Source organism: Budorcas taxicolor, chromosome 17 (assembly GCF_023091745.1).
Source record: "Budorcas taxicolor isolate Tak-1 chromosome 17, Takin1.1, whole genome shotgun sequence".
In the NCBI taxonomy this organism is placed as follows: Eukaryota; Metazoa; Chordata; class Mammalia; order Artiodactyla; family Bovidae; genus Budorcas; species Budorcas taxicolor.
The window spans coordinates 54,236,266-54,262,152 of NC_068926.1; the positions used below are offsets into that span (position 1 = coordinate 54,236,266).

Here is a 25,887-nt window from a genome sequence, read left to right on the forward strand (position 1 = left end):
AACTGCAGGTTCTTGGCAAGACTGCCGCTTAACATTGCATGGGAGAACCTGGTGAATAGGCAGAGAATTTTGGAGCTTGAAAGGAACCTCAGAATGATTCATATGGTCATTCATTAAATTGGGACCTTTGAGGGATCTCTTTCAGCCTCTCTCAGTGCAGAAATCAGGACAGGAGTGCTTGTGGCAAATGGCTTTCCAGCCTCGGTAGAGTAACCGCAATGCAGTTCACTCCTCATGAGGGAGCCGGTCCCATTGTTAAAGAGCAAAGACTGATTGGTTTATTGGTTCTAGAAGCAAAGCCAACTTACAGAGGAAGGGAAATTTCTTTAAACAGCAGTTTGGCAAAGCCAGATTGAACAAATTTTGCTCCCTGAAAAAAATTTTACTTCAGGGGAGTAATATTATTGTGGTTATTATAATAATCAGAATCATGAGAAAGATGAAAATAATAATATGCTAGCAGCTAGTCCATTAGTAAGCACTGATTATGTACCAGACACCGTCCTAAGTGCTTTATGTGTATGAACCAGTGTAACTCTCAAAATAACCCTATGAGATGGATACCATTATCCTTGCTTTATAAATGAAGAAACTGAGGCACATAAAGGCTTTTACAGTATTACACAGCTAATAACTGTAACAGGTGGAGCCAGGGTCCAAAACCTGTGCTCTTAACTACTGTGCTGTCCTGCAATGTGACCCATAGTTGTATATATCCATAAAGGTTGCTGTCCATTTATGAACTGCAGTATATGTGAAATTTTTTTTTGCATTTATAATGCATTTTCAATAATATATTTCCTTATCTATAGCTGAAAAACAAACTTTACTACTTTACTAAATGATTAAAAATAAACTCTGCTGGGACTTACCTGGTGGTCCAGTGGTTAAGAATCCACCTGCCAGTGCAGGGGACATGGGTTCTATCCGTGCTCCAGGAAAATCTCACATGCCTTGTGGCAACTAAGCCCGTGCACCACAACTATGGCACACAAATCTCAACTACTGAGCCAATGTACAGCAACAAAGACTCGGCACAGCCAAAAATAAATAAAATAAATCAATAAATATTTTAAAGTAAATAAACTCTACCAACCAGATGAGGGAATTATAGTAAAAATGATTGTCGAGTAAATGCATAAAAGAAGTGAGTAATAGTTTTAGGTAAAGAGAGAGTAGAAACTTTATAGGTTATAATTTAAAACTTTCTCCATGAAGAGTTTCAGTGTGGGATGATGAAAAAGTTCTGGAGGTAGATGGTGGTGAAAAAGAAAAAAAAAAAACTTTCTCTGTGAAAGTCTTAAACTCATCTATGTCTCCTGTTGCTGGACATTTAGATTGATTCCAGTTTTTCACTTTATAAACAATGCTGCCATCAAACTTAAAGATTGAGATAAGATAAAATATTAAGCAGAACCACAAAATTTATTTAGTCAAATCCAGAATTCATTGAATAGTTTTATGGACTTTTCTCACCTTCATCTGTGAAAATGCCAAGGCTAAACCAAAGATATTAACAAGCTGTTACTTGAGTAACTGGAGAATAAAATTGTAAGTTCATTCATTTATTTATATGTGAATATTTATTGAGTATCTTCTGCATGCTTGACACTGTGCTACATGCTAAAATAGAAAATGAACATGACCTGGTTTTTTCTCTCAAAGAGCACACAGTCTAGAAGATTCTAACATTAAGCAGCAAAAAGAAAAGGTTTTTTTATGTATAAAACAAGGAGCTCAGAGGAAGAAACAGTTAATTTTGACATGGGGGATTGGAGAAAGATTAATGGAAGAGGTGGGACTTGAGCTGGATTTATAAGAAAGAATTAAGATTTTGATAGTGTAAGACAAGTGGAAGACATAAAGGCATTTAAGTACATGACATGTTCAGGAAATGGCAAGTCTAGAATGGCTCAGTAAGTTACCTAGTTGTGTGAGGCCAGGATAAGGAGTTCCTAATATGGGCTAAGCTCATGTGCTCTGTAATTTGACATGCTGGGCACTCAGCTGGACTCCATGAAAAGGTACAGTAAAAGGATAAGACATGGCCCCTGTCATTAACCAGACTAACAATACAATACAGCAAATACATTGAATCCTAAAACCTAGTGCTAAATTTTGTGTGCTGTAAAAGTTCAGTCAAAACAGACTGCTACTGCTGCTGCTGCTGCTGCTGCTGCTAAGTCGCTTCAGTCGTGTCCGACCCTGTAAGACCCCATAGACAGCAGCCCACCAGGCTCCCCTGTCCCTGGGATTCTCCAGGCAAGAATACTGGAGTGGGTTGCCATTTCCTTCCCCAGTGCATGAGAGTGAAAAGTGAAAGTGAAGTCGCTCAGTCATGTCTGACTCTTCGCAACCCCGTGGACTGCAGCCTACCAGGCTCCTCTGTCCATGGGATTTTCCAGGCAAGAGTACTGGAGTGGGTTGCCATTTCCTTCTTCCAAGATGGACTAGGGAAGACTAAAAGGTCAAAGGGGAGTCCAGGAGGTTTCATCAAAGAAGAGGGAATGATCTGGGCCTGGAAAGATGAGTAAAATTTGGATAGGAACCAGCGATTGAAGCAATTTACAGCACTGGATTATCAAACAGATAAACCCCAATATTTGATATTTCAGAAATCAAAGAAGTTTTCATTAGAAAAATCAAAACTCAGACTTCCTTACACTCTCTTTAGAGTTTAGGGTCTCTGAAAGTTTCAGTTTAGCTGTTTGGAATGCCATCAAGAGTTACTAGTCCAATGGGAATTCACAGGGGAAAAAAAACACTGTGGGCTGGAGCAATCTGGGCAGACTGGAGAAAGAGATGATACAAGTTTAAAACCACTCTGGAAGCATGGGTAGAATTTGGCTTAGGGAGGGAACAAGAGCTCCACGGGATTGAGGAAGCCCCAAGAAAGGAATGCCCTGAGGTACGAGCCAGGCAAGGCCGCAGAGAGTAAGAGAGTTAAAGCTGGAAAAGGAGCTGGAAACCAAATCGATGAGCTGTTTCGAGTTGGTGCAGTTGTTGGAGCTGTTCTTAATATCCTAATTCCTTTTGGACTCTCAATGAAATGAGAGATTCACTGCATTGTAGGGAATCACAGATTATCATCTCCACAAGAGACTGCTATCATGGACTAAGTTTGATTTGTTTTTTATGACAAAAGAGAGCAGTATAGGCAATAAGTCAGTTGTTTGTTTCATCATCTTTGGGGGAATATTTTTTTACACTAACTCAGAGATTCAACATTTTATTCTTTGATTCAGTTTAAAACTCTTTGTCATCTCATTTGTACAATCACTTTTTTGTTTCATGTCACATTTTCAGATATGTGGAAAAGATTTGCTAATTTGAAGAAATTTAGATGAGAAACAGAAGATTTTAAAGTTACATTTTTGTTGGGAGACATTTTTATAAGTTTATTTGATTTCCTGTGTATCCAGAAATGTGAGGAAAAAAATTCAAAGCTGGTGTTTAACAGTCCTTGATTGCTTTTTGTTGAGAGTAAGAAAAAGAACTGTTTTACCTTGTAATAATTGCCAAGTAGCCAAGGAGAGCCTCAGCCCTTGAAGAGACCCACTTGCTAGTGACTTGGCAGTGTCAAACAAATGTTCAACTTTTATTCTGACACTTCTTGAAGAATTTGATTGAAACTATATATGTCCAGATAACACTCAGCAAAGTGCCCTTCTTGCATTTGTTTCAAGATATATTTGGAAACAAGAGAGATGACCTTGGACTCAGCTGCTTTTCCAATTTAGGACTTCTCTCTGGGTCTACTGAATAATATTCCTGAACATTGAAAATTCAACGAATGGAAAAACATTTTAGTTACTATATGCCATAAGTCCTGTGATAGAGAATTTTTTTCCCCCAGCAATATGTTCTGCCTCTAAAAGAATGATATATTTAGACTGCAAGCTCTATATTAGCTTTCTAACCATCTACTTCAAAATACATTTAGGAACACATTTGCTTTTCATCAGAGTGCCTTTTTTATAATCTAAATCGAGCTGTCCTTGCTTTTTAAAATATTTTAGCATGTAAGAAATTTTGAAAAAAACAAAAAAACGAGCAGTTAACCCTTCGCCTTTGCCTTTTGGCATTCAAAGTTTGTTCAGAAGCCAGGGTTCATTGTAGCTTGATGTCAGATCTAAAAGAAGACTTCGGAGGCTCTGACATCCCCGTCTAAGGTTATTGCCACCTGTCCAGATGACAATAGAAGTCCTGCTAGTCTAACCTCAAGCCTGAAAGCCAAGGTTAGCTTCCAAATGCATCTACATTTAGCCCATGGAGATGGATGGTTTTAACTGTCATTAAAGCGATATTCTTTCAGTTACCATTTTGCATATTTTGGAGGTTTAAGCAGTTCCATTTTTAATCTGTTGTCACAGTCACAGGACAAGACTTAGGTAACCTTTCTGATAAAGCAATTTTACTTTTAAGCAAATAAGTAACTATGAGTTATAGTTTGATCATTGTCCTCCATAGCATATTATCAGGGAGCATAGTGCTTTTTATTTTCACATGGTTTCCTAAGCTGTCATAGTCAATCAGAGCATTTATAGAGATGATTATGTTGTTAGCAACAGCCTCCAGCATGCACAATTCATTAATTCCCAGGAAAATGTTGTGTTACACACATGCACACATTTAACATGCACATGTAGAAATAGGAAAACACATCGTATTATAATACTTCAAAGCATATCTTGTTCTTGAGCATTCTTTACTTGATTTTTTGAAATTTTATTTTATTTTTAATTGGAAGATAATTGCTTTACAATGTTGTGATGATTTCTGCCATACATCAACATAGTCAGCCATAGGTATACATATGTCCCCTCCCTCTTGAAGCTTCCTCCCACCTCCTTCCCCATCCCACCCCTCTAGGTTGTCCAGAGCACTGGCTTTGGGCTCCCTGCACCCCACTGGCTCTCTGTTTTACGTATGGTAATGCATATTCTCAGTGCTACTGTCTCAGATCATCCCACTCTCTCCTTCTGCCCCTGTGTCCGAAAGTCTGTCCTTTATGTCTTGTTGCTTGATTTTGAATCAAATATTGTGTCAATTGTGAGCCACAAGGTGAGTGATTTTGCAACTGTTAACACTTAAGCTACTTTTAAGGATGATTCGTACTATCAGATAACAGATTGATCTTTAATTTTTAATTGTTATAAATTATTGGACCAGCAGGAATTCCCTGATGGTCCAGTGGTTAGGACTCCCTGCTGTCACTGCTGAGGACTCAGGTTCAATCCCTGGTCAGGGAACTAAGATCCTGCAAGTTGCCACACAGTAACTGATAGCTCAGTTGGTAAAGAATCCGCTTGCAATGCAGGAGACCTGGTTTGATTCCTGGGTCGGGAGGATCCCCTGGAGAATGGGTAGGCTACCCACTCTAGTATTCTTGGGCTTCCCTTGTGGCTCAGCTGGTAAAGAATCTGCCTGCAATGTGGGAGACCTGGGTTCGATCCCTGGGTTGGGAAGATACCCTGGAGAAGGGAAAGGATACCCACTCCAATATTCTGGCCTGGAGATTCTATACAGTCCATGGGGTCTCAAAGACTGAACAACTTTCAGGAGGATCGCCAAAAAAAAACTATTACACCACTGTTACTTTGTAGTTTCCTAATTCAAAACTGGTGACCTTTTTTAACCTCACATTTACTTCTTTATAAAAACAGGTTTTGCATGAGTGTGGGTATCTTGCATACATTTCCATTATTTTATTAATGTTGAACCAGATCAGTTGCTACAGTCTCCTCAGTGCCCTAATTATTATAGATAAGAGCTCATTGTACCCAAGCTAATTGATTCATAGGATAATCAGTAAAGTTCGCCTTTCCTGGTGCCAGAGAATCCTCTAACCTCACAACTTTTGAACTGCATTTTTAAAGATACGAAAGAGGAAAATAGGTGATATTCTACAAAGTGTTCCTAAGATCTGTAGTGCTCAAGGAAGATTTTAATGAGGGAAAAGCCTCAGAGAAAAAGTAATTTTAAACAGTACAGAGATTAAATGTGAGTTTTGCTGAATGTTTTCATAAAATATTATCTTTCAAATGTATGTTTTCTCATCCTTCTTCTAAAAACATATATAAAACTTTGAGTCAAAGAGTCAGAATGAATATTTCTACACAGTGTTTGTTTATTAAGTTTATGTTTCAGGAGCTCTTTTTCTACCCAAGTCTTCATATTCTTGGGTATTCTCATGTAAATCAGACCACTGTTGAGTTCAGTAAGTGTTCATTGCTCTGCTGCTGCTGCTGCTGCGAAGTCGCTTCAGTCGTGTCCGACTCTGTGCGACCCCATAGACGGCAGCCCACCAGGCTCCCCCGTCCCTGGGATTCTCCAGCCAAGAACACTGGAGTGGGTTGCCATTTCCTTCTCCAATGCGTGAAAGTGAAAAGTGAAAGTGAAGTCACTCAGTCGTGTTCATTGCTCAAGACTTAGTATTTCTCTGCCATTTTCCTAAGAGGAGAGATTTCTAGCAACTACAAAGTAAATATATTTCTCTAAATTCTTTTTATCTGTGTCTTCCATAGATGGAATTCATATCCAGCTGTCTGCAGATTTATATAGAATCTGGTTTATCCAAATATTTGTAGTACCATCAAATCAAGGATTTCTTTCTTTTTTCTTATCATGCCTGAATGTCTTACCTTGATCTTGTTCTTACAGAATCCAGATGTGTTGATTTAATGAAGGGAGATGTAATACATGCCTAGTTAAAACTCGGTTTAACATCTTTATTTATTTTCTGTCTCAGATCCTTTCCATCATTTTTTTCCTCCTTGTTTATGTTTATCATTCCCTTACTATTCAAACTTTTTATTTTATATATTTACTTGACTTCACCAGGTCTTGTTTGCCGCATGTGAGATCTTTAGTTGCAGCATGCCACCTCTTAGTTGCAGCATGTGGGTTCTAGTTTCCTGACCAGAAATCAAACCCAGGCCCCCTGCATTGGGAGTGCAGAGTCTTAGCCTCTGGACCACCACGGAAGTCCCTCAAATTTTTTTCTGATCCTATCTCAGACACGCATTGTCTTTCTACTACTAAGTTTACTTTTAGAGCATTTTTCAAAATGTTTTTCATTTAAAAAATTACACATGTGATAATCATTTTACAACTCTGTGAATATGCTAAAGAAATAATGAATGTGTACATACACAAAAATCACTTTAAATTGGTGAATTGTATGGTATGTGAATTATGTGCCAATAAAGCTGTTAGAAATACAAGCTCAGTGTAACAATTTCAGATAATATCAGTGGTTTAAAAAAATAAACCCTCACCTGTCTCAGTTTTCTCACTTCTCAGAGGTGTTTCCACAGTTAGGTTTTAGAATATTCTTCCAGACATTTTAATTGCATACACAAACACATGTATGTATTTACAGCCTTTTTAAATTATGTACAAAAAGGGTTATATTCAGTTTTCTGAAACTTCTTGTTTGCACTAAACAGTAAATTATAATCATATGTATATATGGAGCTATCTTATTCTTAATAGTTTCAGAGTATTCCACTATATCCACTACATGAATATAGTACAGTTTAACAAGTTCTTTATTGAACATCCTTCTACTTATATCTTTGTACTGTTATGCAAGTATATCTTCAGAGAAAAATATCTTAGAATTGTTGGATTCAGATTTGCATTTAAATTTTTAGATAGATATTTTAGATCAGTATTGCCAAATCACCATGCAAAAAGCTGGTGACAATTTGTAATCCCATCAGTCATGTGTCAGTGCCTGTTAGCTGTCCCCTTACTTATACTATGTATATTAGCTTCATAACATCTTTGTCAATATGATAGGTTTAAATCATTATTTTAATTTGCAATTTTTAATTATGTGACATTGAGTTTTCAGAGTCTCTTTTTTAATTGCTTAAGTAATATTTTTTATAATTGTATTTGTTTATTTTTGGCTGTGCTGGGTCTTCATTGCTGTGCCAGCTTTTCTCTAGTTACAGCAAGAGGGAGCTACTCTTTGCTGCAGCACGCAGGCTTCTCACTGCAGTGGCTTCGCTTGTTGCACAGCACAGGCTCTAGATGCTCTGGGCTTCAGTAGTTGTGGTTCCTGGGCTCTAGAGCACAGGCCAAGTATTTAGGGCCCTGGGCTTTCTTGCTCTATGGCATGCGGGATCTTCCTGAACCAGGGGACCAGCAATCAAACCCCTGTCTCCTGCATTGGCAGGCAGATTCCTTACCACTGAGACACTGGGGAAGCCTCAGTAATAGTTTTTTTTTTCTAAATAAGAAGTCCATAATGTCAACTGTAGAAATTTTGAATACAGAAGGTAATTAAAATAATCTGTAATCCTACCACCCAGGGATTATCACCATTTACAATTTTATTTCTAGTCTTTTGTCTGTGAAACTTATCTCATGATTATTTTTAACATTGGTAAAGGAGCTTATTTTTGTATTTAAAATACAAAGTTTACAAAATGAGGTTATAATACAGCTGCTTAGAATACTGCTTTGAGCTGTTTTAATCAAGGTGCTATATAAATATTCAGTGGACTGAGCTCCCCTCTGCCAAGCTTTTGGGATCAGCTAGTGGAAAAATCATTAGCATTCTTTCCTTGACACTGTCCTGTCACTACCAGGGCTCAAACTGGAGGCGATTTCCTAGGAGCCAATAGGTCTCTTAGTGGAGGAAAAGGAGCTGTATAATCCCTTAATGGCATGGAAGATAGAGGAGTCTGAATATATATAATCATTGTTCTCTCTCACACACACATAAAACAGGAGATGAGATTAGTGAGCCAGGGTAAGAACCTTCAGGAAGTATGGTAGACACCTGGAGAACAGTAAAATATGTAACAGACAGGGTCAGCCAATTAAAGGTACAAGTCCTGTATGGTAATCATACGTATCCTTACCTGATTCTCCTTTGGGACTGTACGAGCATGGCATGCAGAACTGGTTTCCGTTCTCAGCTGCATTTCCTGTGCCTACTTGCACATAAGCAACTTTGATCAGTAAATACTAGTTAAATGAATAATGAATGAGTGAAAGTAAAAGAGAGTGACCTTAAGTAAATTACTTAATTGCTTTGGACCTTAGTTTCTTTCTCTGAAAACTTCAAAGGAAAGTCACCCTTCAGGTAGAGCTTACTGTAGCAACTGCCCGAGTGTCATCTTGATTAACCAGGTAGAGAATAACATAAATATAACATAGCTCTATAATTAGAAATAATTGTCAGTATGATCTGGAGCCTCTGACATCTTAACCACTGCTTCATTCTCATTATTTAAGAGTATGTTGTATAATTCTAGTATAATACTAAAAGACTCATCAGACTTAGGATGAAGGTTATAGAAAATGAATGTTATCAGGCCTTTAACACACTTAGAAATGCATCTGTATGATTACTGTCTAAAAGCAGAGAGGATAACTAAGGAATGCACATAGTACAAGTGTGGAATAGTTGGTCACTGTTCTCAGAGTGACCCATTGTACATAATGAACATCTGTAATGAACATCTGTCCTTTTTGGCTTATCTTGTATCAAATTATCATAGACAGTTCCAAGCAATGGTTACATTTTGGAGTTAATGTGATGAAACTTTTAAAATCTATGAAATGTTTTATGTCTTACTCAAGATAGATTCTATGACCTTTTAAGTTTGTTGAAAGGAAGCTAAATTAGCGTCACCTCATAGTTCTTAAGGAAGATTCCTTACCTTCCAAAATTAAAATTTATCTAGAAATAAATCTGTATAAAACTTATGTAAGTAGAAATATCTCTTAGTCCGTTCCTCTTTAATGTAATACCATAAAAATATTAGCACATAACCTTTTTTTTTTTTCTACTTGCAATCAAAGTAGTACATAATCAGGTGGGAATCAGGAAGTTAAAATAATCACAAAATTAAACCAAGTGATCTGTTTTCATTATACTCCAGGAGGAGTAACAGGTAAAGATAAACACAACCAACAAGTTTCTTTATCAAATTTGAAAATTCTTTCCAAGTCAGTCATATCTTAATAGAATAAAAATGAAAATTTATTAAGGCTTATAACTCAGCACTGTCCTATTTTAATTTTTTTTAATTATGGTGAAGAATTTGTTGTTATTGTTCAATCGCTAAGTCGTATCTGCCTCTTTGTGACCCCCTGGACTGTAGCACGCCAGACTTCCCTGTTCTTCACTATCTCCCAGAGTTTGCTCAGACTCACATCCATTGAGTCGATGATGCCATCCAATCATCTCATCCTCTGTTGCCCCCTTCTCCTCCTGCCGTCAATCTTTCCCAGTATCAGGGTCTTTTCCAGTAAGTTGGCCTTTCGCATCAGGTGGCCAAAGTTGGAGCTTCAGCTTCAGCATCAGTCCTTCCAGTGAATATTCAGGGTTGATTTCCTTCAGGATTGACTGATTTGATCTCTTGCAGTCCAAGGGACTCTCAAGAGTCTTCTCCAGTACCACAGTTTGAAAGTGTCAGTTCTTTGATGCTCACCCTTCTTTATGGTGAAGAATACATAACCTAAAATTTACCATCTTAACCACCTTTAAATTGGACTATAAAGAAAGCTGAGCACTGAAGAATTGATGCTTTTGAACTGTGGTGTTGGAGAAGACTCTTGAGAGTCCCTTGGACTGCAAGGAGATCCAACCAGTCCATCCTAAAGGAGATCAGTCCTGGGTGTTCATTGGAAGGACTGATGTTGAAGCTGAAACTCCAATACTTTGGCCACCTGATGCAAAGAGCTGACTCATTTGAAAAGACCCTGATGCTGGGAAAGATTGACAGCAGAAGGAGAAGGGGATGACAGAGGATGAGATGGCTGGATGGCATCACTGACTCAATGGACATGGGTTTGGGTGAACTCTGGGAGTTGGTGATGGACAGGGAAGCCTGGAGTGCTGCAGTTCGTGGGGTCGCAAAGAGTCAGACATGACTGAGCGACTGAACTGAAGAGAACCACCTTTAAGTGTATGGTTTAGAAAATTCACATTGTTGCACAGTAGATCTCCAGAACAAACTGAAACTCTATACCCATTAAACATTTAACTCTCTATCCTTCTCCCAGCTGGCAACAGCCATTCTACTTTCTGTCTCTGAATTTGGATATTCTAGGGTCCTCAAGTAAGTAGAATCATAAAGTATTTATCTTTTGTGACCAGGTTACTTCACTTAGCATGTCCTCAAGCTGTAGTATGTGACAGGATTTCTTTCCTGTTTAAGGCAGACCCTTGTCCCTTTTTTTTTTTTTTTTTTAAATTTATTTTTGGCTATGCTGGGTCTCTGTTGCTGCTCAAACTTTTCTCTAGTTGCAGAAAGTGGGGGTTACTCTCTAATTGTGGTTCCTGGGCTTCTCATTGCCATGGTTTCTTTTGTTTCAGAGCACAGCCTCTAGGGGACTTCAGAAGTTGTGGTTCTCAGGCTTGAGAGCACAAGCTCAAAGGTTGTGGCACGCAGGATTAGTTGCTCCGCATGTGGGATCTTCCTGGATCAGGGATTGAACTTGTGTTTCCTGCGTTGGCAGGCAGATTCTTACCACAGAGCCACCAAGGAAGCCCCACTGTCCTTTTCAGTATCATTTTTATGGTACAGTCTATTCTACTCTTAAACGTCTTTGCAGTATTGTCTGTTTTAATGTCCCAGACCTGATCAAATACAGAATGATGAGAAGCAAGTTGAAATACACATTTGAACTTCCAAATTATCTTGTCAAGAAATCAAAAGAGGTTATAAAGTGATTAAACAGTGTAGGGCTTAGTTTGAGAAAAACGTTAAAGACCTTTTGCAAGCCCCTTGCAAAGGTTTTTAGTTTTCTTTTTCTAAAAATGTATTTGACCTATTACAACTTTTTTTGAAGTATCTTTAAGAAAATCTCTGCTGCTGCGTTATTTTTTTCTTTCCAGCCTGCAGATATTCTAAGTTCTTCAGCTGAATTAGCTGTATTCCTATTTGTGAATAACACTTCTCCTGCATTCTGTCATAGCAACAGCCTCATGTTCCCACAGTTCATTAAGATATTGTTAGATCACAGAACCTAACAATAATAATTTTTTAAAAAAAGAAGCAGTTCATTCCTTTTCAGTCTGCCCACCTTAATTTTTTAACAACTTTATTGAGATGTAATTCACATACACACAGTACACCCATTCAAAAACTCAGTGATTTTTAGTGTATTTCCAGAGTTGTGCAGCCATTACTACATTCATTTTGAGAACATCTCAGTGCCCTGAAAAGAGACCCTGTACCCATTAGCAGTCCCTCCCCATTTCCCCCAGACACCTCAGTCTGGGAAATGACAATGTCTCATTTAAATTGTACCATATAATATGTGGTCTTTGGTGTCTAGCTTCTTTCCCTTAGTATAAGGTTTTCAAGGTCATCCATGTCACAGTATGTATCATTACTTTTTTTTTTAATTGTGGGAAAATACACATAACATAAAATTTACCATCTTAACCTTTTTATTTTTTGGCTGTATAGTGTGTCTTACAGGGTCTTATTATAGTTCCCCAGCCGACTGGGGATCAAACCTGGGCCCACAGCAGTGAAAGCATGGAGTCCTAACCACAGGACTGCCAGGGAATTCCCTTAACCATTTTTATTTATTTGACTGTGCCAGGTCTGAGTTGAGGCACGCAGGATCTTTGACCTCTGTTGCAGTATGCAAGATCTTTGCTTGCGGCATGTAAACTCTCAGCTGCAGCATGTGGGATCTGACTCCCCAGCCAGGGATCTAACACAGACAGCCTGCATTGGGAGCGTGGAGTGCCAGCCACTGGACCACCAGAGAAGTCACTATTAGCCTAATGGCTAACATTCTTACATTTATTGGCGATTTGCATATCTTCTTTGACAAAATGTCTATTCAGATCCTTCCTTATATTTTTATTTGTCTTTTTAAAATATTTATTTATATATTTGGTTCGTTGGTTGTGCTGGGTTTTCGTTGCGGCTTATGGGATCTAGTTTCCTGAGTATGGAGTCTTAGTCACAGACCTCCAAGGAAGTCCCTTCCATTTGTCTTTTTTTTAATTAATTAATTAATTTGACTGCACTGAGTGCTTTCTTTTGTTGCAGCGAGTGGGAGTTGCAGAGGCTTCTCATGGTGGTGGCTTCTCTTGTTGCAGCACACAGGCTGTAGAGCACGTGAGCTTCAATAGTGCTGCATGGGCTTAGGTTGCCCTGTGGCATGATGCGGAATCTTCCCAGCCCTTGATCAAACCTGTGTCCTCTGCACTGGCAGGTGGATTCCTAACTGAATCACCAGGAAAAGTCCTCCATTTGTCTTTTTCTTGTTGAGTTGTAGGAGTTTTTTTATTCTAAATACAAGTCCTTTGTGAGACATATGACTTAGAAATGAAACGTTTTCTCCTGTGCTGTAGGTTGCCTTATATTATACTTTCTTAATGGTGTCCTTTGAAGTACAAAGATTTTTTGCTTCAATGAAGTCAAAGTTACTTTTTCTTTTGACACTTGTACCTTTGGTGTGATATCTAAAAAGGCTTTTGCCTAACCAAAGAGCACGATGATTTACTCCTATTTTCTTCTAAGAGTTTTTTTATAGGTTTAGCTCTTGTATTTAGGTCTATGATTCATTTTTAGTTAATTTTTGAGTATGATATAAGGAAGAAATCCAACTTCATTATTTTGCACGTGGATATCCATTTGTCCCAGCACCATTTGTTAAAAGACTAAAATTTCCCCCAATGAATTTTCATAGCATGTGCCTATGTGCTGTCGCTCAGTCTTAGCTCTTTGGGACCCCATGGACTGTAGCCTGCCAGCTTCCTCTGTCCATAGGATTTCCCAGACCAGAATACTGGAGTGGATTGCCATTTGCTTCTCCAGGGGATCTTCCCAACCCAGGGATCAAACCCGTGTCTCCTACATCTCCTGCATTGCACGTGGATTCTTTACCATTGAGCCCCTGGGGAAGCCCCTGAATTATCTTAGCACCCTTATTTAAAGTCAGTTGATCATAACTCTGATGGTTTATTTCTGGACTTCTCAGAGTTAACCTTGTAACTGGTTCTGGTTCTCATCTGATCCTTTGCCCTGGGTCCCAGTCTTCCTGTCTCACTTTTCCTCACCAATAAAACCCAATCCTGTATCCTGTCATCCCTGTGTATGCATAGTTGTAGCATAAGGCAAGGAGACTCAGGGGCATTGGTTATTTTTCATGTAGGACTAATACAAGGTTGAGGGACAGTCAGTCAAACCCAAACCCGGGGGACTTCCATGGTGGTAGACTAGTTAAGAATCCACCTTCCAATGCAGGGGACACGGGTTCAGTGCCTGGTCGGGGAAGGAACTAAGATCCCACATGCAGTAGGGCAGCTAAGCCCAAGTGCTGCAACTACTGAACTCTCAAGCTCCAGAGCCCGCACTCGGCAGCAACAGAAGCCCGCGTGCCACAACTAAAGAGGAGCCCCTGCATGTCGCAGTGAAGACCCAATATAGCCAATACATAAATAACTAACTAAAAAAAGATCTGAGTCCATTAGTAGCCCAGATTTTAAAAAGCACTAGCCAGGGAATTCCCTGATGGGCCAGTGGTTAGGACTCTGAGCTTTCACTGCCAGGTGCCCCTGTTCGATCTGTGGCAGAGAAATTAGCCCCCTGTGTGTGAAAGGCCAGTATAATGGTGGAGTTTGTGTAGAGCTTGTCAGCAGTCACGCTGAGCTGGGGCATCTGTAGATCTGGCTCTGAAGCCAGAGTCACCGTTTCAGTACAAGCCAGTGCGATCCCTTTGCGGTACGCTTGGTAAGTCTATTAGATTTGCTCCTCAAGTTAGATTTCAGGCTCTCTCAGAAGAATGGTCAGAGAAGGAAATGCCGCCCCACTCAAATACTCTTGCCTGGAGAATCCCACGGACACAGGAGCCTGGTGGGCTGCAGTCCATGGGGTCGCTAAGGGTCGGACAGGACTGAGCGACTTCACTTTCTCCTTTCACTTTCATGCATTGAAGAAGGAAATGGCAACCCACCCCAGTGTTCTTGCCTGGAGAATCTCAGGGAAGGGGGGAGCCTAGTGGGCTGCTGTCTATGGGGTTACACAGAGTCGGACACTACTGAAGTGACTTAGCAGCAGCAGCAGCAGCAGCACCAGCAGCAGAATGGTAGAGGGAGGGAGAGAAAGGACAAATGAGAGAGAAGCTAGAAAAAGATTTCTTTTGATGGTAGAAAAAAATGAAACCTCATCTTGAGTTTACTTAGGTAAGGTAAAGTGCACATACCTTGACCTGACAGTTGTTTCAAACCCCTAACTACCTTCCAGATTCACACACACACACACACACACACACACACACACACACACATACCAGACATACAGAGCAGTTCCTAGCTCTGTTCTGGTCTGGAAAATCTTTCCCCTGGGGCGTCAGTAGCTTGCCATGTGATGACAGGCTTAATGGTTTGATATCTCTGCATTCCACTGAGACCACCTACCCAGAGGCCACACCCTCCTGACCTGGTTCACCAGCGCCCGAGACTAAGCATGAGGACAGGAGGGCAGCGCCAGTCTAGGAGTAGGGGGAGCTGTGTTCTGGTTTGGGCAAATCGCTTCTACTTGCTGGGTGACCGTATCTGTGTTGCTGCCCTTTCTGTAGTACTCAGGGTCCCAAAATATAAAATGGGGGCCAGATCGATAGTTCTTATCTCCTTGAAATGTCATAAGACAGAGTGAGTTGCTGTCTTCCAGTACTTATGCTTCTAGGAGGCACGGAACTAGGGAAATTCTGTGCTTTTCTCTCTCTCTCTCTCTTTTTTTTTTTTTTTTTTCTGTTTTTGAGATAGGGTTTTCTAGGCACTCTGTGCAAACCCTAGGAAGACATTTAATCAGAGAATAGTCTGGGAAAAAGCAAAACTGCTCACAAAAGAAGAGAGCCTTGAAATTTCTGAAGTGTTTCCTTCAAAGAGGTCTAAGAGATTCTCTTCTAGTTTCTGGCCAGCTTCCTGGAGTAGAGATATAGAGGTGGTTCATTTTTCCTTCTGCCAGTTTGCCTTTCTAGTCTGGTCTGAGTGATGCTGGCTGGGGTGGGGCCACAAGTAAAGGGAGAAAACCACGTCCCAGCTGCTCAAGTCTGCCTACTGGATAATAGATTGATCAGCCTGCAGTGTTGATGGGTGAAAATAAAAGAGCAGCCTTTTTTGTTTTTTTGTAGTCTGCGGCTGTGTTGAGTCTTAGTTGTGGCCCCGGGATGGTGCAGGGCCTCTGCAGTTTTGGCATGCGGGCTCTAGAGTGCGTGCACTCTGTAGTTTGCAGCATGTAGGATCTTAGTTCCTCAACCAGTTCCTGCGTCCCCTGCATTGCAAGGTGGATTCCTAACCACTGGGCCACCAGGAAAGTCCCCAAAGAGCAGCCTTTTCATTGATTTGTGTTTAATTGTGAATCAGCCCACCTGATTCAGTGCCCTTTGATGATCTGGTCATCTGTGATAAATACATCAGGAAGGAAACACCTTGGTTTCCCAGTCATCTGCCTGCAGTACTAGAGGGTGGAGGACCCAAGAACTAATGGAAGGCTTCTTGTTCTTGGAAAAGATCCTTGGATTCTCACCTGCTGTATTAGTGACCTGTTGTTGCTGTAACAAATTATCACAAACTTAAAACAACACAAGTGTATTTTCTTAACTTTTTTGGAGATCAGAAGTCTCATGAGGCTAAAGTTAGGGTGTCGGCAAGGCTACGTTCCTCCTGGGGCTCTTGGAGAGAATGCAACTCCTTGCCTTTTCCAGCTTCTGGAGGCCGCCTGCATTCCTTGGCTTGTGGTCCCTTCAACTGTCTTCCAAATGCATCATTCTCACCTTTCCTTCCATCATCACATTACTGTCTAACTGAGCCTCTGCCTTCCTGGCACAGGACCGTTATGGTTGAGCCTGAGCCCTCTTCTTTCTTGGGTTTCTAAGGACTTCTCAGGAATAGAAGTTGCAGTCATTGTCAGGGCTGGGAGCTAGTAGGGAAGTACATTGATTAGAATCACTGTAGCTTTCGTAGGACAGGAGACAGCCTGCTATTACAGGCTTTTTGAGCATCCTCCCTTCCCTCATAAAGGTGTTGTTGACCATAGAAAGAACTAAGTCCAGTATATGTGGATTATAAGAAACTCAGTGAAGGGCGAAAGCTGGCAAATGGGCTAACGTGACATGACAGCAGCTTAGCCGACAGCTTTCTCCTTCACCCCAGTTTTGGAATTGCTTCCCCGAGATACCACCATGCTTTCAATCCTTCGATGCTTGTATTTTTAGTTTGGGGTATTTTCTATTGTTTGAAGGTTGCCTTGCAACCCATTTGCCTGGAGGGTTTAAACAATATAGAGTTTCTTTGCTGAGCAGCAACAGTAGCCAAGAGAGACTGAATATAAACTTTTAAGTCTATTTTCTCAGAGTTCGTACATCAGCGATCACTTTAAACAGAATAGCTCATGCCCCCTGGCTTGCCTCTCCTGGGGGAGGGGAGAAGGGTGACTAGTGGAGAACATTTTGTGTTCTCTTATCTTTCATACTAGTGGACGGGGATAAGCACCAGAATAGGAAAACAAAATATCTGGCTATTAATATACCCTAAGTCCTCTAGCACATGGATTGGATTTGTTTATTTGTGAAAGAGAAGGATGCTTCTCTCTGACCGTGGGCTCCGCTGCCAGCTGGACGGGAACTAGCAGGCGTAGTGCCCTCCATAAGGTGAAGGGGATAGGCAACCGGGGCCTAACTTCTTACTCCAAAGAGCAAACTTTCAGACTTTTTCTCAAGAAAAATTGACTTTCCGGCCCAACCTGCCTCAACCCCCAGCAGCATCATTCAGGGAAACTAAGAAAGAAAGGGGAAAAAGAAAGCAGATTTACCCTGAACGAACCAGAGAGTACCCCCACCTGCCCACTAGACATGTGCGTTCCTCACCCTCCTCGTGTCCAGCCTGGCGAGCCAGAGGACTGGAGGACCTTGCGGAAGAAAGAACTCAGTTTCCTCAGAACCGGCACTTAGCTGACAGTGCTGACAGTGAGCACGGCAGCAACAGGAGCGTTTCCCTCCCCGGGGGACAAGCCCTGCAAAGAGGAAGGCAGTCCTGCTGAGCTCAAAGTCAGGGGCACTGACCTCTAATCTGTTCCCTTGGATCCCTTAGCAGTCTGAATGAAGGAGTGCCCAGAGTGGATGGTTTTCTAGAGGAGTAAATGGCTAGTTAATGATAAGCCTGCTAGCTGGGAGAAAGCCAGAAGGGGAGAGATTTCTTTCAGGAGCAGCACACGCACGCCTAGGAGCCCTGTGCCTGCCGTGTCTGGACAGAGGTTCAGAGCGCCCTTCGGCTGCCAGAAGAGGTCTCTGCTTGCCACCCACAAGGGTCAGGTTTTCTGAGGTCCCTGAGAACATTGTGATTAGCAGGAGTGCCCAGCGGCCACGGAGAGAAAGAAGAGAGCAGCCTTGGCAGGTCCACCCTCGCCCAGAGCAAATGGGGACAAAGGTCGGTGTACTTACAGCTGCCTCTCCCTGCCGGCCCGCCCGTCTGCCAGGCCAGATGCCCCAGGTTGTCCTGGCGTTGCTACACGATGTAGGAATCTGTCATCTCTGTGCCTGCTGGGTCACCCATTACCCCAGATCCAGTTCCCAGGCAGGGATGGTTAGAACAACCTGAGCAGAAGCAGAGGAGTTGGCATTCAATAGCTTTGTCGTGTCTTTACCTGTTCAGTTGGGAGCAAAACCATGTTTGTTACATTTGTTATGGGCGTGATGCTACTGTTGTGGAATAACCACGAGAAGAAAGAATCTATGAGCCTCCCATGTGAGAGGAGGGGTCTCCGTGCAAACCACAGCGCTTCAGACACTCTTAGAATGTGAACACACTTTCTTTGATTTCTTATCCTCCATTTCACTGCCAGCTCAGCATGTCTGAATTTGTCTCTGCGTCAGCAGGTCCAAGTATCCATTGGGATTCTCTGAGAATTTAAACAAGTTGGAGGCCACTGAGGTTGCCAAGTATAACCAGGTCTGTCCCAGATTTGGCTTGAGAGTGAGCAGGAGACAGAAGCCTTGTGTGTTGTGAAATCACTGAGGCTCTAGTCCACAGCCCTTCTTGTTTGGGATTACAATTAGAATTGCTATTATGTGTTTGCGTTTCTTCTTTGTACCAAGGAATGGCCCTCAAACAATGACACGATAATATAGAAGCTAATATTATTCAAGGCACTGAACTAAGCACTCTCTTTGAATTATCTCCCTTAATTGCCACCTCAAACCCACGACATGATTCCTCATTTAATGGTGAGGATCCAGGTTCAGCGAGATTGAGTAGCACAGTTAAGGTGATCTGCTGTATTCCTCTGATTATGACTTGCTGGCACCCTGTTCTGAACATAGAGAAAGAAAATATGAGGACAAGTATTTCTGAGGGCCTCAGTTGTGTACAGGTTTCTCTGAAGCCAGGGCCCTCTTGATTTATGTTCCATGGGGCCATCTGAGGAAGTTGTTTAGCTTCAGAGGTGATAGATGAGGGCTGGGTCACTTCTGTTTGCAGAGCGAGGGTTGAAGGGTAAGTCAGGACAACATTTCTTCTCTGGTCCCCATCAGGGACTCCACAGGCCAACCTCTGTGGCTGTGTTTATATCATTATTTTTAAGGCACCAGCACAACGGCTCTAAGCTCTCTCTTCCTTTAGCCATCCTCCACGTGGAAAGAAGCCAATGGGAGAATTTCCCCAACCGTTTCCCTTCAGTGCAGCTGGTACCAACTTGAAACCTAAGACATTTAATGCTGCAGCCTGCTGAAGCCTGGCTAAGCCGTATTTCTTTAGACACAGCGGGAAGCCATTCCGCGCCCCAGTATCCAGAACCAACTCAGGGCCCAGGGGGGCTCTGCTTCCTTGGTTTGACCCCAGGAGGTCAGCTGGCTGATGCAGCCCATCAGAAGTACTCCTGTAGTCTGGGACTGTCAGCTGCAACTTACTAGAAGAGAGGGGAAAGGATACCCAGGATTTTCATATTTAATTGAAAAGTAGTGTCTTTGGGAAAGGCAGCTGGTAAAGGAGTTCTTGAGAGAGCTCCCTCCACTTGTTGCTGACAGAGGGGAGTGTCGACTCAATGGCTTTTCCCACCCTTACTAGGATTCCTCCAGCTGCTTCAGAGCCATTCACTATCATTCATCCTGGTGGATGGAACTCCCCTATGAACAGACAGTGTTGGTAGTGAACCCCTGGGCCTCCTGCCTGCCCCCACAGGCCATAGGACCCTCCAATCTGATGGCCCAGCGTGCTGACCAGAGTCTGGTTCCATCCCCCGTCACTCAGACAGCACACATCATTTTGCTCCATTCTGCACTTGTGAATTCCACTCCCTGGCAACCGGCACTGGCTCTCCCCTCCCAGTGCCCTGATATCCTCTGGTTAATAAGCAGCTCACATAAAGACACCAAGAACTATTGCAAGAGGGGGAAAAAAGCTGAGGCTCTCCGAACACAGGCCAGGAAGCCCTGGACTTGGCCCAAGAACTCTCTGGCTGTTTCTGTTCTCTGCCCTTTGCTAGCCGTGCTCACAGGTTGTAGAAGGAAGAGAAGCATGAATGCTTCCTCTAAAGCTGTAGTGGACCATAAAGCAATACGGTGTTTGTTTAGCAATGAGAGACTCTTGCTGAAGCCTGAGGTCCCTTCCTAGAAGATATTAGTCCTCTCCAGAAGAGGCGAACTTTCTGCCCTTTATCCTTTCAAACCTATTTCTAGAAGAGTCTTAGGTCCCTGTAATGAAAGGACTAAGCTCTCCCCACTTCCCTCTCTCTCCTGTCTTCCTGAGCTGCTCAGGTGGCACTCTTCTCGCCCTCACCTTCATCTGCCATACTGTACTTTATCCCCCAAGATTGGGAGGTGTCCTTGAGACGTCCCTGTGGAAGGAAGCAGTGGGAGCATGTGCCAATCCCCCCCTCATTGTCACTGAGGTCTGAGGTCTAAATCCAATCCTTCCAGGAGAGCTGGAGCCCTCTCCCTGGTCCTACCCATTGTCAAGGTCCTGGTCACCTTTAAAGCCTCCTGCAGGGATTCCCACTGCCAACGGATCCTTTTCTGAAGCCCAGCACTGTGACATTTTAGCCTTGGAAATCCCTAGACAAATATGTCTCACTTAATCCTCACCACGCTGGCCCTCGGTGGAGACTCTTGCTTGGCCAAACTTAACAAGTACCACTAGTTCTTGCGGCAAACGTTCCCCGTGTTCCAGGCATTGTGTTCAGGGACTGGGTAAAGGATAAACAAGGTAAAGTCCCTGTCCTTGAGGATCAACCAGCTATTAGAAGAGACACATGAAACAGGAGCCCCTCCCCAACCCCCAAAATACCTTATACCCCGTGGTCCTTTACTTTCCCAGGCTCTCCAAGACCCTGCTCTCTCACCATATATCTGCTCTGTAACTTTAGCTCAGTTGCTTACTCCAAACCTCAGGTTGCTCATCTGTAAAATGGGGTTATTAATAGTATCTACCTTGTAGAAATATCATGAAACCACTTCTTTGTAAAGCACAAGAAAATAAGTGCTGGATGTAAAGATAACACTTGCCAAGGAGAGTGGTCAAAGCAGGGAGGGCTGGATTTGAACCCCAGTTTCCCCACACCCCCCTGACATCGTCTGCTTACGAGCAAAAAAACCATTCTCTCTGAGCATCAGCCTCATGGGCGATAATTTACTTCGTTAGAGTAGATTAGTTGATATATGTGAAAATTCCTCCCTCATAGCAGTTCAACATATTAACCCCTTGGAACTTCTTAAGGATCTGAAGACCCTGAAGCTCCAGGAATCCAGAAGAGAGGGAGGAAGATGCTAATGCCTCCTTTAGCGAATGTCGCCCACTCTCCCCATTAACCCTTGAAGCTTGCCCCTCCCCCTTTTGATTCTCCTGAAGCCAGAGACGCTGCTCCGTGATCAACCGTGTCCCTCCCTCTGTCCTCTGTGCCTCTGTACTAAGTACCTGGAGGCCCTTGTCCTGTCCACACTCAGGCGTCACTCCGCCTGAGATAGCCATTGAGCTCCTCTAATCTTTCCCCACAACTCAATCTCCCCCTCTGCTCACCCCCCACTTCATCCCTTGTTCCCCTAGCTTCTTAATCAAATTAAGGGAAAGAAGAGGATTTAGATAGGGTTACTAAATATATTCCTGTTCAGGGGGAGGGAGAAACAGAGGACTTTGGAGGAGGAGGCATAGTGTGAAATTCCTTAATGGAATGTGCTCCGAGAGCCTCCTTTCTCTAGAATAAGCCCCAGAATCGCCTATCTGGATAGAGTTTTCTCTTTGGCAAAGTGCTTTCACAAACATTATCTCATTATGATACAGGCCCAGGTGGCAGAGTGCCCACTCCCCGGAAAGGTCTGCCGAGGCCATCGTGCCTCGCAAGCTGCTGTGACCCTGGTCTATATATTTCACAGGACACCCTGGCCCCACAGGGGTGACTCCACTTTCTGCAGAGCGTGACACCCCCAGAGGGGCCACTCACAGCTGGAGGTCACAGTTTTCCCTTCTGTGTGCTTCCCACATCAGATTCAGAATCTTTGACAAATTTTTACTTAAAAAGATAAAGCATTTATTGTAGAATTTTTTGAAAACACACTAACTTATAAAGGAGAGAAGAAAAACTACTGTAGATTAGGTTGTAATCTACACCCTAACTGCTGGTAATATTTTGAGGTAGCTCCTTTAAGTGTTTTTGAAATGCACTTTGTGTATATGTGTACATTTGCAAAGTGGGATTATGCATTATTTGTAGTCTGCTTTTATATTTAATATTATTTTTGTTTCCCATTTCATTAGAAATTCTTCTAAAATATTGTTTTAAAATAGCATGAACTATAATTTTTTTCCTTATTAAAAAATTACACATCTGCTATGAGATAATCATTGCTCATATTGGTTGAGTCTCTTAAATAGCCAGAAACCCTGGTCACAGAAACACATTTAATTCTCATAACAGCTGTCCTGGGTAGATATTGATAAACCCATTTTACAGGTGAAGAGACTGAGGCCTTGGAGAGGCAAAGAACTTGCCCAATTAGCAAAGACTTAAAATATCCATGGGATTTCACACACATTTTTGGACCAAATTGCCTATACCAATGACCACATTTAATGACTTATACCATATTGTCCAAAGTGGATTAATTATAATTAACTATTCTCTTTTGCTGGACATTTCAATTTTTTTGTTGTTATAATGAAGCAGTGATCATCTTTGCATACAGTCATCTTTATTCACATCTCTTGTTATTTATTTAGTCATTTCCTAGAAGAATGACTGAATCATCATTTTCAAGTCTTGTTACTTAATAACAAGTGACTTTCCAGAAAACCAGTATGCCCTCCCACCAGCGTGTGTCAGAGAAGACCCTCTTTAAAGACTGTTCAAGTTCCTCTTTGATTTGATTTACATTTCCTTGATTGCTCACCAGGTTGAACTTTTCTCTCACGCACTCATGAGTCAGTTGTAGATTTGTGAGTCAGCTTCACAGAGAGCAACTCACCCTTCCTGCTGGCCCTTAACTTCTCTCCTGCTTTTTACTAGCTGTTTCTCTTTGAGTTTCATTTTGGACCGAGATAACTTAGGGATGCATCAGCAAGAAGAAATTGTTTCACATTCAACACACCCAGGAGGACTTGGGTCTTGATGAGCCTTTGGGTCCCCATCTTGCCCCCCACTTCCTCTCACCCTCAGCCACAGGTGTAGCTCCTTCGGAATTGCCCCACCTCAGAGCAAAGGTGAGAGCTCAAGATTTCTCAGACCCTTCTAGAGACAGTATAGTTTTGTTCTCTTCCCAAGAAACTTCAGTTCCTGTTGTTCTTAGGAGAGGTGAGAAAGGGATGGGGGCAGGAAGAAGAAACCCCTGGGCTGAGGCAGCCTGTGTCTCCCCTACTGAGCTTTGTGACAGGGACCAAGCGCCCCCTGCCACCCCACCTCCTGCGTCTTTGAAGAGCCCTTTGATCCTCTGAGTTAGGGAGGAATGCACTGTCATTTCCGATAGGTTGTGTAATCCCCTCTTCTGCCCAGAGCCTGAGAGGCACAGAAGGTGCAGCCAGCACTGAGGAAGGGCAGGTGCCAGCGGGTTAGTCACATGTGCCCTCAGCGTCCAGGAGTTCCTGGATTTGGGCTCCAGCCTGAAATGCTATCTGACAGGTGTGTTCACTTTGGGTTCACTCCGGCACTGCAGTCACCCGTTGCACCTCCAGATGCTGCCTGCCACGCACCATGTTGGGTTGTCCTCTGGCCACCAATTTCTCTTCTGTGGACTCGCTCTCCTCTTCCAATCTCCAGGTTTTAGCCCCCCACGTCCCCCATCCTCACCTCCACTTAGATCTTCCATTCAGGGTGTTGCACATTCAAGTCTCTCAGGTGTTCTCTACATGGAGCCAGAGGAGACTTCGAGTCACTCCAGGCAGGGAAAGTGGAAAAAGCAGAAGTCTGGCCTAAGGACTGGACAATAAGACCTTTCCTCAGCCTCTTGACATAACTCCATTTGCTTTTACATCAAAATCGTGTCTTTGATTCAATTCCCTACTTGAAGATGATGTTACAGAAGGCTTCCTTCTGTTATTCTAGCATATCTGAGCCCTAGCACATGGATAGGGATGCTCCACACCACGAAAAATTGGCACTTGTGAAAGGACAGGAATTATGAAAAGCATCAGAAAGCCCAAAATGGCATTCTGCTTGTGCTGATAGAATTGCAGAAGCAGCACCTTACAGCAGTTAGGATTAGGGAAACAAAGGTTTAGAAGTCATGCTTCTGACCCTTCTGGGGTCATAACAAGATAAAGTTGGACTGCAGGCCAAACAAGTGGTCACCCACAATGCTGTATGAATTCAGAGGAGGGGGCACCAACAGAACCCAGGCAGCCAGTAAGGCTTCACAGAGGCAGCTATTCAAGCTGGACCTTAAAGACAAGACATAAGATTTGAAAAGTGGCCTCGTGGAAGAGAACATTCCAACAAGGGGTAAGGAACAAGCTAAAACATAGAAGTGGAAATGCAGTTGGCACATTTGGAAATTGCAAGATTCATTTAGCTGCTCCAGAACACATGTGCAGGGTACTGTATCCATCAGGGTTCCACCAGACAAACAACTAGTGAGTGAAGTAAATGGAAGTTGCTCAGTTGTGTCCGACTCTTTGCAACCCATGGATTATATTGTCCATGGAATTCCCTAGGACAGAATATTGGAGAGGATAGCCTTTCCCTTCTCCAGGGGATCTTCCCAACCCAGGGATCGAACCCAGGTCTCCCACATTACAGGTGGATTATTTACCAGCTGAGCACAAGGGAAGCCCAAGAATACTGGAGTGGGTAACCTATCCTTTCTTCAGCGGTTCTTCCTGACCCAGGAATTGAATCAGGGTCTCCTGCATTGCAGGTGGACTCTACCAACTAAGCTGTCAGGGAAGCCCCCCAGTAGGATATACAATAAAGACATTGCAAGCAACTGGTTTCTGTGATGGGGGCCATCTGGGAAAATCTAAAATCCATAGGTCGGGCTGTCAGGAAGGGGAAATGGAAGGAAACTTTCACACAAGAAGTGAAGCTACTCTTCACACATGGAATTTCTACTTCAAGGAAGCCAACTTTGCTCTTAAGGCTTTTCAACTGATTAGATCAGGAGTATCCAGATTATCTAGAGTACATTCATTTACCTAAAGTTAGCTGATTCTTTTTTCAGCTTTATCGAGGTGTAATTGACAAATTGTTAGGTATTTAAAGTGTACATCGTGATGATTTGATTACTGTATGCATTGTAAAAGGATTCCTTCCCATCTAGTAAGTTAATACATCTATATAACGCCATATATACATGTATATATATATAGTGTGTGAGAGAATATTTGTTGTTATCAACTATAGCTTCCCTGGTGACTCAGATGGTAAAGAATCTGCCCACAATGTGGGAGACCCAGATTCAATACCTGGGTCAGGA

The 25,887-nt window shown here is 42.5% G+C and overlaps 1 non-coding gene across 1 annotated transcript; it reads left to right on the forward strand.

Annotated features, from left to right (window-relative positions):
* The first annotated feature begins 5,179 nt into the window (after positions 1-5,179).
* On the forward strand, positions 5,180-5,252 carry TRNAD-GUC (transfer RNA aspartic acid (anticodon GUC)). The gene has a single exon. It is a non-coding gene; the product is annotated as a tRNA-Asp (tRNA).
* The last annotated feature ends 20,635 nt before the right edge of the window (positions 5,253-25,887 follow it).